Source organism: Podarcis melisellensis (genome assembly GCF_964234715.1).
Source record: "Podarcis melisellensis genome assembly, chromosome: 8".
NCBI lineage: Eukaryota > Metazoa > Chordata > Lepidosauria > Squamata > Lacertidae > Podarcis > Podarcis melisellensis.
The window spans coordinates 81,347,046-81,361,687 of record NC_138540.1 but is presented as its reverse complement, the minus strand read 5'-3'; positions in this window follow the sequence as shown (position 1 = coordinate 81,361,687).

The following is a 14,642-nucleotide window of genomic DNA, read 5'->3' as shown; positions in this document are numbered from 1 at the left end:
GTTAAGAACGGACCTCCAGAACGAATTAAGTTCTTAACCCGAGGTAGCACTTTATTTTATGTATTGTATTGTCTAAGTTCTATGTAAATTAAAGTATAATAAAGAATATATATATATATTAAAGGAAATTGGGACGTCCCGTTCCTGACTGGGTATCCCCAGCCACTCTGGGCAGCTTCCAACATATATCGAAACATAGTAAAACATTAAGCATTTTTTAAAAACAACTTTCCTATGCAGGATTGCCTACAGATGGCTTGGGGGGGTCAGATAACCCCATACCCTCCAACATTTCTCCGATGAAAATAGGGACATCCAAAGGAAAAGTGGGATCAGATCAGAAACTGGGATGGCTTCTCTAAATCAAGGACGTCCCTGGAAAATAGGGAGACTTGGAGGGTCTCTGCATGCCAGAGTGGTGAGGGGACGGGAAGGCGGGAGGTGGGGGCTGGGGGCTAAGTCGAAGGCCTGCGAGGCTGTCTGCACACAGAGACGTCTGGAGCTATCCTCCCCTCGGGCGAGGAAAAGGCTTCATGGTCACAGTTGAAGGACATGTTTAGGGCAGTTCTTAATGTTTGATGTTTTATTGTGCTTTTAATTCTGTTGGGAGCCGCCCAGAGTGGCTGGGGAAACCCAGCCAGATGGACGGGATAATAATAATAATAATAATAATAATAATAATAATAATAATAATAATAATAATTATTTATTATTTATACCCCGCCCATTGGACTGGATTGCCTACCACTGTTTCATCCTTGGTCAGGAAAACCTTCAACAGTTATGTTTCTGGCTTCAGGGTAGCCGTTCAAGGCAGATAAGCTCTGTCAGTAGAAAATCCGGCCACTTTAACCATGACTATTTTGCATACATATGACCTTTAACTGCAAGCATTTGCCTCGTTGGAAGGTCCATAAGCTAACTAAGGCCTCATCTGCCCACTACATTAAAACAGTATCATGTCTTCTCCCAAAGAATCCTGGGAGTTGTAGTTTGTTAAGACTGCTGAGAGTTGTTAGAAGGCGCCTACTCTCCTCACAGAGCTACAATTCCCACTGATTCCTGGGAAGAGGGATTGACTGTTAAACTGCTCTGGGAAACCAGCCTCATATAACCAGCATGCTCAAGTCAAATTAACGCATGAAGGGGTTAAGACCATAGAGTAAGCTGTCCTGCCAGGCTTAGCTAGGCCACACCCCCTCACCTTGGGAGGAAAGGTTATCAAGCTCCTTGTTCTTCCATTCCACCATGTGAACCCCACCAGTAAGGAGGTCTATGCTGGTTGTTCCAAGATCAGACTCTGTGGCTTAAGCAAGCCACCCTTTGCGATTCTATACAAACAATTTAGAAACACTCACCACTTGGAAAGCGAAGTTTTGCTGCCTGTGTTTTCTGACTGCTGTATGGAAAAGCACATGAATTTGACCTTTGAAGAGTTTGTAAGGAAATCATTTTTCACTTACCAAACCTGTGGTCACTTTCTTTGCTAAGGGAAAAGAGGAACTTTGGGAGCAACTTAGAAGAGGATAGTTTAAGGGTCTAACAGCCTATATTTCCATGCTTTCCTTTGTTGCATGTTTTGTGGTTTTAATTCTCTCACCAAAGTCTACTAGCCCCCAACCTGGATCTTAGGCATCCAGCTAATTCTCTTTTTATTACCTGCATGGCCTGCACAAGAACCTTCTCCCCTCCAGTGGTTTCCAGTCACGGCAAGCCGCATTTTTTCAAAGATTTGCTTATAGATTCTTGGCCTGTTGCCTAGAGAGTCTGTTTTGGTGGAAAGGCGTGTGCAAATGCCATTTTATTTATCTTCCAGGGAACTCGAAAGCTTCCTTGCTGCTTTGTGATGTTTTAGTTGGACCTGATGCAAGAGATTATCATACTGATACTTATCCAAAATATGGTTGCTTTTCATTATTCTCCTTACTACTTTTTAATCTCTGTCGTTTGATGTTATTTCAATGTACATAGCTCTTTGTAGGGCAACACAAGGAAAGGCAGACCTTCCAAGTGTCCCTATTTTCCAAGGACAGTCCCAGATTTACAGAAGAAGCCGTCCAGATTTCTGATTTGAACTTAGAATATCCCACTTTTCTTTTGGACGTCCCTAGATAAATAGGTACCGCTCCGGCGGGAAGGTAAACGGCGTTTCCGTGCGCTGCTCTGGTTCGCCAGAAGCGGCTTAGTCATGCTGGCCACATGACCCGGAAGCTGTATGCCGGCTCCTCGGCCAGTAAAGCGAGATGAACGCCGCAACCCCAGAGTCGTCTGCGACTGGACCTAATGGTCAGGGGTCCCTTTACCTTTTACTATTTTCATCGGAGAAATGTTGGAAGGTATGGAGTTATGCAACTCCTGAGCCAGGAAGATAAGTAACTATACAACCTTTAGAAGACATCTGAAGGCAGCTGTATATAGGGAAGTTTTTAAATGTTTAATTATGTTTTTTATATATGCTGAAAGCCTCCTAGAGTGGCTGGGGAAACCCAGCCAGATGGGTGGGGTATAAATAATAAATATTATTATTATTATTATTATTATTATTATTATTATTATTATTATCTATTGGTTGGAGAAAATAACAGAGGCCAATCAGAGAATATTGAGAAGCAAAGCAGCTAGTAAGCCTGATCCTTATTAAATTGTTGCAGCAGGGTGCTCACACCTCCCATGAAGGAGGGAGGAGGAACCCAGAACATTGGTGTGCAAGCTCTTATATAGACTTTTGAAATTGCCCGCCCTGTATCCCACCCCCGTGAAACATCATACATAAATCACAGAAGGAGGCGGTCAACAGCAGAGAAGGCTGTCTACAGCAGAAATCCTGTTTGCCAGGGTACCTGATAACGGACACTGATTGCATTACGTGGACAGTCTGGCCATTCTTTTGTGATGGTAAATACTCAGTTCCTGAATCCAGGTCACACGCTCGTCCTATTCACACACAGATACGCCCTTAATACAGGATTTGTGAGCAAAGAGACCATGGGGAGGTTTTCCCATTTCCTTCTTCCTTGCAGAGAAACATTTGAGGTCAATTTGGGAGAGTCAAAATGGTTTAAGGACTATTTGCCTGTACTGTTTCAGACAGATGGTTTATATATTTATGTATGTGTTTGCCTGGTACATTGGTGAACATTTATTTTATATCTTAGACCTTACAATTCTCATAACATTTTCCTTTCATATAAAACATGAATTGTAAACATCGGAAAACGTTTGTAGGTTTGAAATGTTTTGTAATCTGAATGTAAGGAACTGATTTACATATATTGGGGTGAAATGTAAAAAGAAGATAGAAGGTAAAAAAGTTTACTAAGAATTTAGTAAAGATGTTTGGAAGTCAGAAAGAGGGAGGGAAGGAGGTCAATGCTCTGTTTGAACAATGTTTTAGGCTATAGAATAATGTAATAAAATGTGGTTATGAGAAATGTGGAAAACTCAATAAAAATTATTATTTAAAAAATTCAATTCTCATAACAAAAGAAAAATGCAAGGGCTCTTCTGGCACCATGTCGGTGCTTTGTAACACCAAGAATGTGTGGGGAGTCTTCATGTGATTTGGATGACACACAAAGAGCAAGCTGGCTTCGTGGTTACCCACAGAGAGCTCTTTAATGGGGAACTCCGAAGATTCACCCATCAACTCCTAGCGCACTTCGCAAACTGCAGCTCCAATTATTCTGTGGGGGAAGCCGTGCTGCTTTAAAGTGGCATCACACAGTGCTTTAAATATACGGTGGGAAATCATAGAATCGTAGAGTTGGAAGGGACCCCGAGGGTCATCTAGTTCAGCCCCCTGCCATGCAGAAATCTCAGCTAAGAAAAAAGCACACCAAGAACTCAGGCCAATGTAAGTTTCAGTAGTGGGAGTGGTCCCTACTCGCAAATCAATAGTCAGTTGTAACAAAAACTAATCCATTCAAAAGTATGTGTTCTGACAAGGAGTACAAACTCAAATAGAAAATTACAAACTCAAACAGAGATTGCAAACTCAAACTCATAAGGAAATGTATAACACAATAATTCGTTACAGAATTAGCGATAAGAGTTTATGAGTAGAGATAAGTTCATATTAGTCCATAGTTAGATTTGACGGGAAGGTTTCTGATCCATAAATTGAGCCAATTTGATTCCCTCCCTCTCTCTCTCTCTTTTTTTTTCTCCTTTCTTTTCCTTCTCCTCCTGCGACGAGGCTACATTTTAATATTTTAATGTTCCATTATTTTAATGTTGTATTTTATTTTTGTTTTTAAGTTGTAACCATTCATCTTGTTTTTATTATTGCTTGTAAGCCGCTCTGAGCCCGGCCTTGGCTGGTGAGGGCGGGGTATAAATAAAAAAATATTATTATTATTATTATTATTATTATTATTATTATTATTATTGACTTCTGACTTCTGCTCAATGATTGAAACTAAGACCTTCACGTGTACTCCTTGTCAGAATACATACTTTTGAATGGATTAGTTTTTGTTACAATTGACTATTGATTTGTGAGTAGGGACCACTCCCACTACTGAAACTTAACTTGGTCTGAGTTCTTGGTGTGCTTTTTTCTGGGTATACAGTGGTACCTCAGGTTACATACGTTTCCGAGCACAATTCAGTGTAGGTGCTGACCTTTAAAGCCCTAAACAGCTTCGGTCCAGTATACCTGAAGGAGTGTCTCCACCCCCATCGTTCTGCCCAGACACTGAGGTCCAGTGCCGAGGGCCTTCTGGCAGTTCCCTCCCTGCGAGAAGCCAAGTTACAGGGAACCAGGCAGAGGGCCTTCTCGGTAATGGCACCTGCCCTGTGGAACACCCTCCCACCAGATGTCAAAGAGAACAACAACTACCAGACTTTTAGAAGACATCTGAAGGCAGCCCTGTTTAGGGAAGCTTTTAATGTTTGATGCATTACTGTATTTTGATATTTTGTTGGAAGCCGCCCAGAGTGGCTGGGGAAGGGGTATAAATAATAAATTATTATTATTATCTTGGTTGTCCTCCTCTGCACATGTTCCCGCTTGTCAATACAGTGGTACCTCTGGTTACGTACTTAATTCGTTCCGGAGGTCCATTCTTAACCTGAAACGGTTCTTAACCTGAAGCACCACTTTAGCTAATGGGGCCTCCTGCTGTCGCCGTGCCGCCGGAGCGTGATTTCTGTTCTCATCCTGAAGCAAAGTTCTTACACTGAGGTACTATTTCTGGGTTAGGGGAGTCTGTAACCTGAAGCGTATGTAACCTGAAGTGTATGTAACCCGAGGTACCACTGTATCCTTAAATTGTGGTGCCCTGAACTGGACACAGGACTCCAGGTGGGGTCTGACTAAGGCAGAATAAACGGTGTTATTACTTTCTGTGATCACTAGACTTGTTGATGCAGCCTAGAATAACATTAGCTTTTTTTTTGGTGCTGCATCTCATGTTAATCTTCTGGTCTACTAAGACCCCTAGATGTTAGTACTGCTGGCAAGCCAAGTATCCAGCCCCGCCCTCTTGTATTAGTATAGCTGGTTTTTCCTGCCTTACTATGTAGAACCTGGCATTTGTCCCTATTGAAATTCATTTTGCTGGTTTGGGGCCAGTTCTCCAATCTGTCCTGGTCGTCCATGTGGCCTGAGTGTCCGTCTTACCTTTGCGCAACTCTGCCAGGTGGAGGATGGGGACAAACCCAGGAGGAGTTGGCTCTGCCTGTCACTGGCTCTGGCGCCACCTACTGGTGGCCTCCCTCCCTGCCTGCTACCCAACCAGACCCAATGGAAATATGCAACCACTATGCTGTGGGTTAAACCACAGAGCCTAGGATTTGCCAATCAGAAGGTCGGTGGTTCGAATCCCTGCGTCGGAGTGAGCTCCCGTTGATCGGTCCCAGCTCCTGCCAACCTAGCAGTTCGAAAGTATGTCAAAGTGCAAGTAGATAAATAGGTACCGCTCCAGCAGGAAGGTAAACGGCGTTTCCGTGTGCTGCTCTGGTTCGCCAGAAGCGGCTTAGTCCTGCTGGCCACATGACCCGGAAGCTGTATGCCGGCTCCCTCGGCCAGTAAAGCGAGATGAGCGCCACAACACTAGAGTCGGTCATGACTGGACCTAATAGTCAGGGGTCCCTTTACCTTACTCACCACTACTCACTTTGCAGAAGCGGCCTACCGTGGGGACAAGATAATGTATCATCTGGCCCCTGGAAGAAACAGGAAGCAGGGCAAGCGGGACAGATTATTTTCTAAGGCAGCGCCCTGTAGTGGTTAGAGTGTCAGACTGTGACTGGGAAGCCCCAGATTCAAATCCTCACTTAGCCAGGAAACACTCGTTGTGTATTTGTGCAACACATTCTCTCTTGGTCTAACCTACCACTAAGAGATGGGCCAATATGTTAGTTTTGGTTTCACTCAGTTTCTCATTTTTTCCATTCATATTTCCACATCGGGGTGCGACGCTGTTGTTTTTTTAGAGTCCTTGCGAAAGCTTGTCAGCATCTTGGTATGCATTGTCTCCTGTTGTGCCCTTTTTGTATGCCATTTTGCCAATATTCACATTTATTTATTTTTTGAGAGCAGCTTTCCTCAAACATGGCGTGTGGATTTCAAAGCAAATATATATTTCAATTTGCGTACTTTTCGGAGGAAGTGCCGTTTAGTCGGTTTGCATTCAAACGTGAACCGAAATTCTCCTCCATCCGTACTACCCAACAGGGCTGTTGTTGTGAAAAAATATGAAGGGGAGAATCACGGCCACCACACTGAGGGCCTTGCAGAAAAAGGATGGGATAAAAAGGGAATTAATAAGACAAGAGGCTCTGGAACTAAGCTGAGCTTTGTTTGAGCAAGGTCTTCCCCAATCTTTGCTCCGAATCTTAGCTTTTGATATTAAAGAAGATCTTTCCGTCATAACAGATCAACCACCACATTCATTCCCATGGCACCTGGCTCTGGGCAGTGGACAGATATCAGAGCCTCTGAGGTAAAATCAGCAGACAGGCTTTGAACCCGATCACCTTCCTTGATCTCTGAGAGGGAATTTCCCTGGCTCTGATATTGTCTACTCCCGGAAGCATAAGGGTTGGTGGTGATTGGAAAGGGAAAGGCACTTTGTACCTGCTTATTTATGATCCGGCCTCAATTAATTCCTCCCCACACCCAAAAAATGTTATAGGGTGTGAAACGTTCTCTTTCCGTGTAACGTGAGAAAAATAAAAGCAGAAACCTTGGGAGTCGGGAGAAGAGGAGGCGAGTCGCTAGGTGTATTTGCAAAGAGTGCAAGATACATGGAATAAAGGTTTGGGACAATCGGGACTTGTAGTCCAGGCAAGGTTCAAGGTCCTTGTGTTAATCCACAAAGGGCTAAACTACCTTAGCAACCATCTGATCCCTCAAGCTCTACCTTGATCGATGGCATCTTCTGAGAGGGCTTTTCTGGTGGTTCCCCATATCCCTGAGGTTCACCAAGGACTGAGCCTTTAGTGTGGTGAGCCCTGCCCTGTGGAACTCCCTGCCACAAGAGGTTTGGCAGGCACCGCCCATGCCTACTTTCAGACATCTCTCAAAAACGGTGCTTTTCCCCCAGTCAGAATTCTCAACCAGTGTTTTCCATAGTGTTCCCCCCTGTTTTCCCTAACATGTCACAGTGTATGGTTGCATAAGTATTGTATAAACTAAAGTAAAAGCTCTGGAGAACTGATTTAAACAAAACTTGATACATTCCCTAGTTCATCTTGCTTTCTTCTTACTCTTGCAAAAAACACACAACCCTCCCCTGCAATCTTTCCCTTTAACTGACTGAACTTTGTTCTTTATGGCATTGTCTGTTGCTATACACCTGTATTGAAGCTACTGCATGGAACTGCACTAAAAGCTGGCAGTCTTTTAAAATTAATAAAAATTGTGCTCTAATGAATTGTAAAGTGACTTTTGTGGTTATGTAAAATAAAGTTTGCCATGCCTGTTTAATAAAAAGACAAAAACAAAACAAAACAACAACAACAACAAAACGGTGCTTTTAAAAAGAGGCCTTCACAATAAAGAGAGTTTCTCTTTTTAGCCAACATAATTTAATTATGTTTCATATATGTTTATGTGTGGGGTGTGTTTTTTTGCATTTTGTGTTGCAAGTTGCCTTGATCTATTTTACAATGGGATGGCGCTGGCGGGCCTGAATACCAGGTGCACCTGGGGTCTAAAGGGAGGGGGGTCTTTTCTCGCATTGAGCCATTTCGGTGTTCCCCCCGGGTCTTGGCTGATATTTTGGAGAGAGGAGGTGGCGGACGTGACTTGCTGTACCTGTCTATCCAGCTGCTATCTGCTCACCTGGGAACCCCACCCTACTCTCGGCTTACCTTGGAGCCTGGCCCAAAAAATATTTGCAGAGAGGGAGGAGAGTCCCAAAAGAGATTATGTCCTCGCCACATTGCAGCAACCACCATGGGGCGATATTGCTCTGTTTTTTGTTTCATTCTCGCAGGGACCGGTGAAAATTTCTGCCAGATTTTGCTTTCCCACATCAGAGTGTGCAATGACATTGAACTCGAACAGTCCTAGCACGTGAAACGCCACTGTGGTTTTATTTCTGGTCTGTGTCAGACTCACGTGTGTGCACTGAAAAGTCCCTTTTGTCCAGTACCTATATTAATCTGCTGATGTTAAAAAGAAAAAAGAAAAAACTCACAGCAAAAATAATTTTGTAAAGCCACATTATATCACCATTTGCCGATTTCCTTCCTTAGAGGTTTTTAAGCAGAGGTTGGAAGGCCACTGTCGTGGGTGCTTTAGCTGAGATTCCTGCATTGCAGGGGGTTGGACTCCCTTCAAACTCTATGATTCTATGAAATGCATATTATCCTAAAATGCACATGTTGGTGCATTTTGAGAGCCAAGGACTGTACTATCAGACCTGGTGAATTCAGAGTTTGAACTCTGATGGATCATTTCGATTTGCACATTAATCTGGGAGGCGGGAATCAGGTCAGTTTACGTCAGAATGGAGAGGAATAAATTTCCTTAAGCATCCTTACTTTACTGCGTCTTCTTCTTTGCCAATCCCTCGTAGCCAAGTAAGATTGTCTTCCATAAACACGGTTTTAACAGTGAGTCCGTAAGTGACTGTGGAGGCCAATTCTGGATCCACACGTCCTTCCACAGTGGGGACGTAGGTTTCCAGGCAGGAGTTGATCACGGTGAGGGTTTGCCAAACTGTGCCTTCCTCTTAGCGTGTTTCTCCCTTGCGTCCTGAGTTTGAGTGTCTTCAAAGCCCATGACACCTTTGGTAAAGGCTGTTCTCCAATTGGAGCACTCACAGGCAAGTGTTTCCCAATTGTTGGTGTTTATACTATATTTTTAAAAAAATTGCCTTGAGAGAGTCTTTGAACCTCTTTTGTTGACCACCAGCATTACGCTTTCCATTTTTAAGTTCTGAATAGAGTACAGTTGTACCTCGGGTTACATACGCTTCAGGTTACAGACTCTGCTAACCCAGAAATAGTACCTCGGGTTAAGTACTTTGCTTCAGGGTGAAAACAGAAATCGTGCTCCGGCGGCATGACAGCAGCGGGAGGCCCCATTAGCTAAAGTGGTGCTTCAGGTTAACAACACTTTCAGGTTAAGAACGAACCTCTGGAGTGAATTAAGTACTTAACCCGAGGTACCACTGTAGTTGCTTTGGAAGACAATAATCAGGCATCTGCACAACACAACCAGTCCAACAAAGTTGTTGTTGAAGAATCATTGCTTCGACACTGGTGATCTTTGTTTCTTCCAGGACACTGGCATTAGTACGCCTGTCTTAGTTTGCCAAGTGATGTGTAAAATTTTTCGGAGATACCGTTGATGGAATCTTTTGAGGAGTTGGAGATGGCGTTTATAAGTGGTCCGTGTTTCACAAGCATAAAGTAAGGTTGGTAGTGCAATAGCTTTGTAAACCAGCATTTTGGTTTCCCTGTGACCCTGCTGGGAGTACGAGATTCCTGTCGGTTTCACTCACTAGGGCCATAGGAACATGCAAGCCCACTCACCATGACAAGGGTGTGATTCAGCAAGTGAGACTTTACTATAAGTACTAGAAGGCGACATGAACAGTCTTTGCTGTAGGAGTAGGGGAGAGAGGTGATAAGGAAGTCAGAAGAGCTGTACTGAATACCTGCAGCTCCTCTGGTTTTCTTCCAAGAGCCCAAACTTTGGCCATGAGATACAGCCCTACCAGAAAGATGTTTAAAATAGCTATTCCCAAGCATTTCTTCTAGGGATTATAGGGGCAGAGGTTTCAAAAGAGATGTTTAAATTGTTTATGTATGCCAGAACTATAGCCCAGAATCCTGTCTGGACAGAAGAAGAAGCAGTCCCAATGATTTATCAGCTACTTTAATATGAGGCTGCATTTTAAATTGCATTTTAACCTGTATTTTAAATTGTCCCCCCCTCTTTCCCCCCTATTATGTTTTTATTGTGATTTTATTGGTGTTAGCTGCCCTGAGCCCGGCTCTGGCCGGGGAGGGCGGGGTATAAATAAAATTTATTATTATTTATTTATTAATGAAAGAAGAATGGGTTTTGAAGTCAATGGACTATGCAGAGACGGCAAAGGCGACAGCAAAAAAATAAGAGATCACGAAGATGAGAATTTTGTCAAAGAGAGGAGGTTCTTTTCGGGTTATTTGGGGGCGGGGACTACAGTCGGATGAAATCGCCAGCCTGATTTGAATGATAGGCAAAGGAGAGAGAATAAATAAATGATTACAATATAAGTTATAAGGCGGTTGAAAATCAATGGCAGTTGCGGCAGCAGATCAAGGAACACAAGAGGAACGTCACGGGCGTAAAGATGGGAAGTGAAAATGTAAGAAATTATTATACTGGAAGTGAATTGGATAATGTCAAAGTTTGTGTAAAAGAAGACTGATAAAAATCCATTTAAAATAAAAAGAGAGAGACAGACCTATCAGCACTGGTGAACTTACTGGATTCTACGTTCTGTTTAGGATACTGAGTGGTCCCAGTCCCAGTACACTGTTCCCTGGCATATAACATTCGTATCCAGAAATAACTGTGTCCTGCTGCGTCTCCCCAGTCTGCTACAATATACCTCTCCTTTTACTTAAAACCAAGCAGTCCAACTCATCCCAAAGGATACCCTCTGTTGTTGTTGTTGTTGTTGTCAGTGGCGTAGCGTGGGTTGTCAGCACCCGGGGCAAGGCAAGTAATTTGCGCCCCTAACGCGTGGATTTGCGCCCCCTAACCCTAACCCCCAGATGTTGCACCCGGTGCGGCTGGCCCCCCCTGCACCCCCCATGCTACGCCACTTGGTTTGTTGCATTTCGATCCCACCTTTTTCTCCACGGAGCTCAAGGTGGGGTACCTGGCTTTCCAACTCCTCGTTCATCCCCCACAACAACCCTGCGAGGCGGCTTAGGCTGAGAGGCAGTGACCGGACCACAGTCTCATAATAATAATAATAATAATAATAATAATAATAATAATAATAATAATTTATACCCTGCCCATCTGGGCGGCTTTCAACAAAATATTAAAATACAGTAATGCAACAAATGAAACCGATTTGTAAAAAAAAAAAAAGTGTGTGTGGGGAGGAAATACGAGAGAGAGACATTGCACATACCTTTGTAAATCAAGAATATCTTTAATAAAAATACATCTTTTTAAAAAGTGCTCAACCTAAGTCAGGGGAATGACAGTCTCTTGGGAAGAGCCTATTGAGGAAAACACGGCTTTTTTATCTAGCACATCTTATTTTATCTAGCACAAAGAAGTTGCTTTTTTATCTAGCACATCTCATGTTGCCCGACAAAATGTTTTAATGTTTTAAACAGCACATCCCTGACAAAATCCCTAAATAAAGATGCAGGCAGTGAAAAGAAAAGAAAAAAATACAGTAATGCATCAAACATTAAAAGCTTCCCTAAACAAGGCTGCCTTCAGATGTCTTCTAAAAGTCTGGTAGTTGTTGTTCTCTTTGATATCTGGTGGGAAAGCGTTCCACAGGGAGGGCACCACCACCGAGAAGGCCCTCTGCCTGGTTCCCTGTAACTGGGCTTCTCGCAGGGAGGGAACCGCCAGAAGGCCCTCGGAGCTGGACCTCAGTGTCCGGGCAGAACAATGGGGGTGGAGATGCTTCTTCAGGTATACTGGGCCTTTGAGGCCGTTTAGGGCTTTAAAGGTCAGCACCAACACTTTGAATTGTGCTCGGAAACGTACTGGGAGCCAATGTAGGTCTTTCAAGACCGGTGTTATGTGGTCTCGGCGGCCACTCCCAGTCAATGAGCTATGTGGCCGAGTGGAGATTTGAACGCTAGTCTCCCAGCACTCTAACCACTGCACCATGTTGCTACCCTGAACCAGTTTAAATGGCTCCACCTGGAGCCACCGTATGACATCAGGCACAGATCCGGCTGACTTCAACCACAGATGTTTGGAGCTTGGAGCACAGGGCTGATTCATCCCTCAAGGAATGTTGACAGCCTTCCTCCAGGCATGTGGCTACCAGCCCTTCTTGACACCTTGAGAGTCTGAAGGAGTTCTGCTCATTCCACTGGGGCGTGACTGCGCTAGGCGGGAGCGGGTTAGGATATGCTTTTCCCAAATGACTGGGTCAACCGTGCATTTTTCTGAAACGCAATCTCATGGTTTGTGCATTCTTTTTCACCCCGGTCATGTCCTCGTCTTCGTTCAAGCGTTACTCTAGGAAGGAAGGAAGCAGGACTGAATTTTGCAGAATCAGTGGTCTCTGAACCTGTGCCAGTCACTTCCACGGAAAGGCAACACCGTCTTGTCTTGTTTACCCTGAGTTTTTGTTTTCCATTTTTTCCGGGAATGGCGTCACAAGGTTAGTCCAAACAGACACACAAGCAGTTGACATTACTGCTTCAACTCTATATTCATCAGGGAGCAATCCCAAGAGACCACACAGTTATTCTGGATCTGTGCAATGCTGCTGTGTGTTTGTGACCTTTATGGATTTCATATTTCAGGAACTCTGCCTGTAGAAATTTCTAATCATAACTGATAGCATTCAAAGAGCACATTTCCGTTGCTGAAAGCAGTTTGCCACAACCCTCTAAGGCAGAACAGATTTATTTATCCTGTTTTATTATTGCAAATATTTTTATGTCACACATCATTTTATTTAGAATTCCAGGGCAGTGCTCAATCAGTTGGATTAATGATAAAAGGCAACATATTATCCCCATTAGGGGCTATGCAGCCCCTAAATGGCCTACTCTGGAGGTAAACGAATTGCCTCCAAAGAGAAGTGGGCCTGATCCGAAATGGTTCAAAGTGAAGCAGCTGGTCCCCAACACTTTGGACCCACTTAAAATGGGTCCCCGCCCACCTTAAGTGCACAATTTGATAGATTAAATTCTCCCTAAATGGCAAATTCCAGGAGGAGGAAGGTGGTTTCATTTTGTGACTGACAGCTGTAGCTTCCAACCAGGGAATGACTTTAGCAGGGCTCCCCCCACCCCTGTTCTAGGCAATGTGATGCCCTGCATACAATGTTGGACAACAAGCCCTATCATCCCAGGCTAATTGCCACGCTAGCTGGGGCTCATGGGAGTTGTAGTCCAACTGCGCCCAGAGGGCGGCACACCATTTCTCTCTGCTCTTGGCCATTACTAGCCGCAGCCGGAGCCCGCTGTTGCATGAACCAGACTTACTGCATCAACAGCTGCAAAGGGAGGCAAGTGGCGGTGATGAGCCAGCACATTAGCATACAGTTATGAGTTTGTGGGTGCCCAACTCCCTTAAATTCCTGGATCGAGCTAGTGTTAGAATTTAATTACGGCTTGTGTTGGAACGGTGCTGGACCCAATGTGTATTAAGGTGTGTGTGTTGGATGCTTTTGATCTGCTGGAATTGGCGTGTGTTAAGAGGTAATTAAGCCAGGCAAACTTCCTAAAGTATCAGACCATGATAATCCCAGGCAACCAACATGAGCTAAGAGTTAATTGAGTCAAATTTCCTTTGAGGCAATAGCCTGGGGGTAATGAGCCGTTAGCACAACACAGGATCAGAGGAGCCATGTGAGATGCGAATGAAAGGGTGAATGAATAGGCCCTGCCTCTGCAGATAAAAAGAGCTAAGCTCTAAGTACAGGTAGTCGAGATACAGAGCAAGGATCTTGCTGTGTCTATGGGAGAAGCTGGCATACGAAAGATGTGTGGCTCTGTTGTCCGTGAAGTTAACTCTTTAGTCAAGGAAACTACAAGGTGTGACTGGAAAGTTCAGTGAATGGTCACAGAAATTGGACAGCGAGAAATATTTGAACGTACATACCTTAATAGGTAAAGGGACCCCTGACCATTAGGTCCAGTCGTGGCCAACTCTGGGGTTGCGGCGCTCATCTTGCTTTATTGGCCGAGGGAGCCGGCGTACAGCTTCTGGGTCATGTGGCCAGCATGACTAAGCCGCTTCTGGCGAAGCCAGAGCAGTGCACGGAACGCCGTTTACCTTCCCGCCCGAGCGGTACCTATTTATCTATTTGCACTTTGACGTGCTTTTGAACTGCCAGGTTGGCAGGAGCAGGGACCGAGGAACGGGAGCTCACACTGTCGCGGGGATTCGAACCTCCAACCTTCTGATCGGCAAGTCCTAGGCTCTGTGGCTTAACCCACAGCACCACCCGTGTCCCTGTACATACCTTACAGGCCTT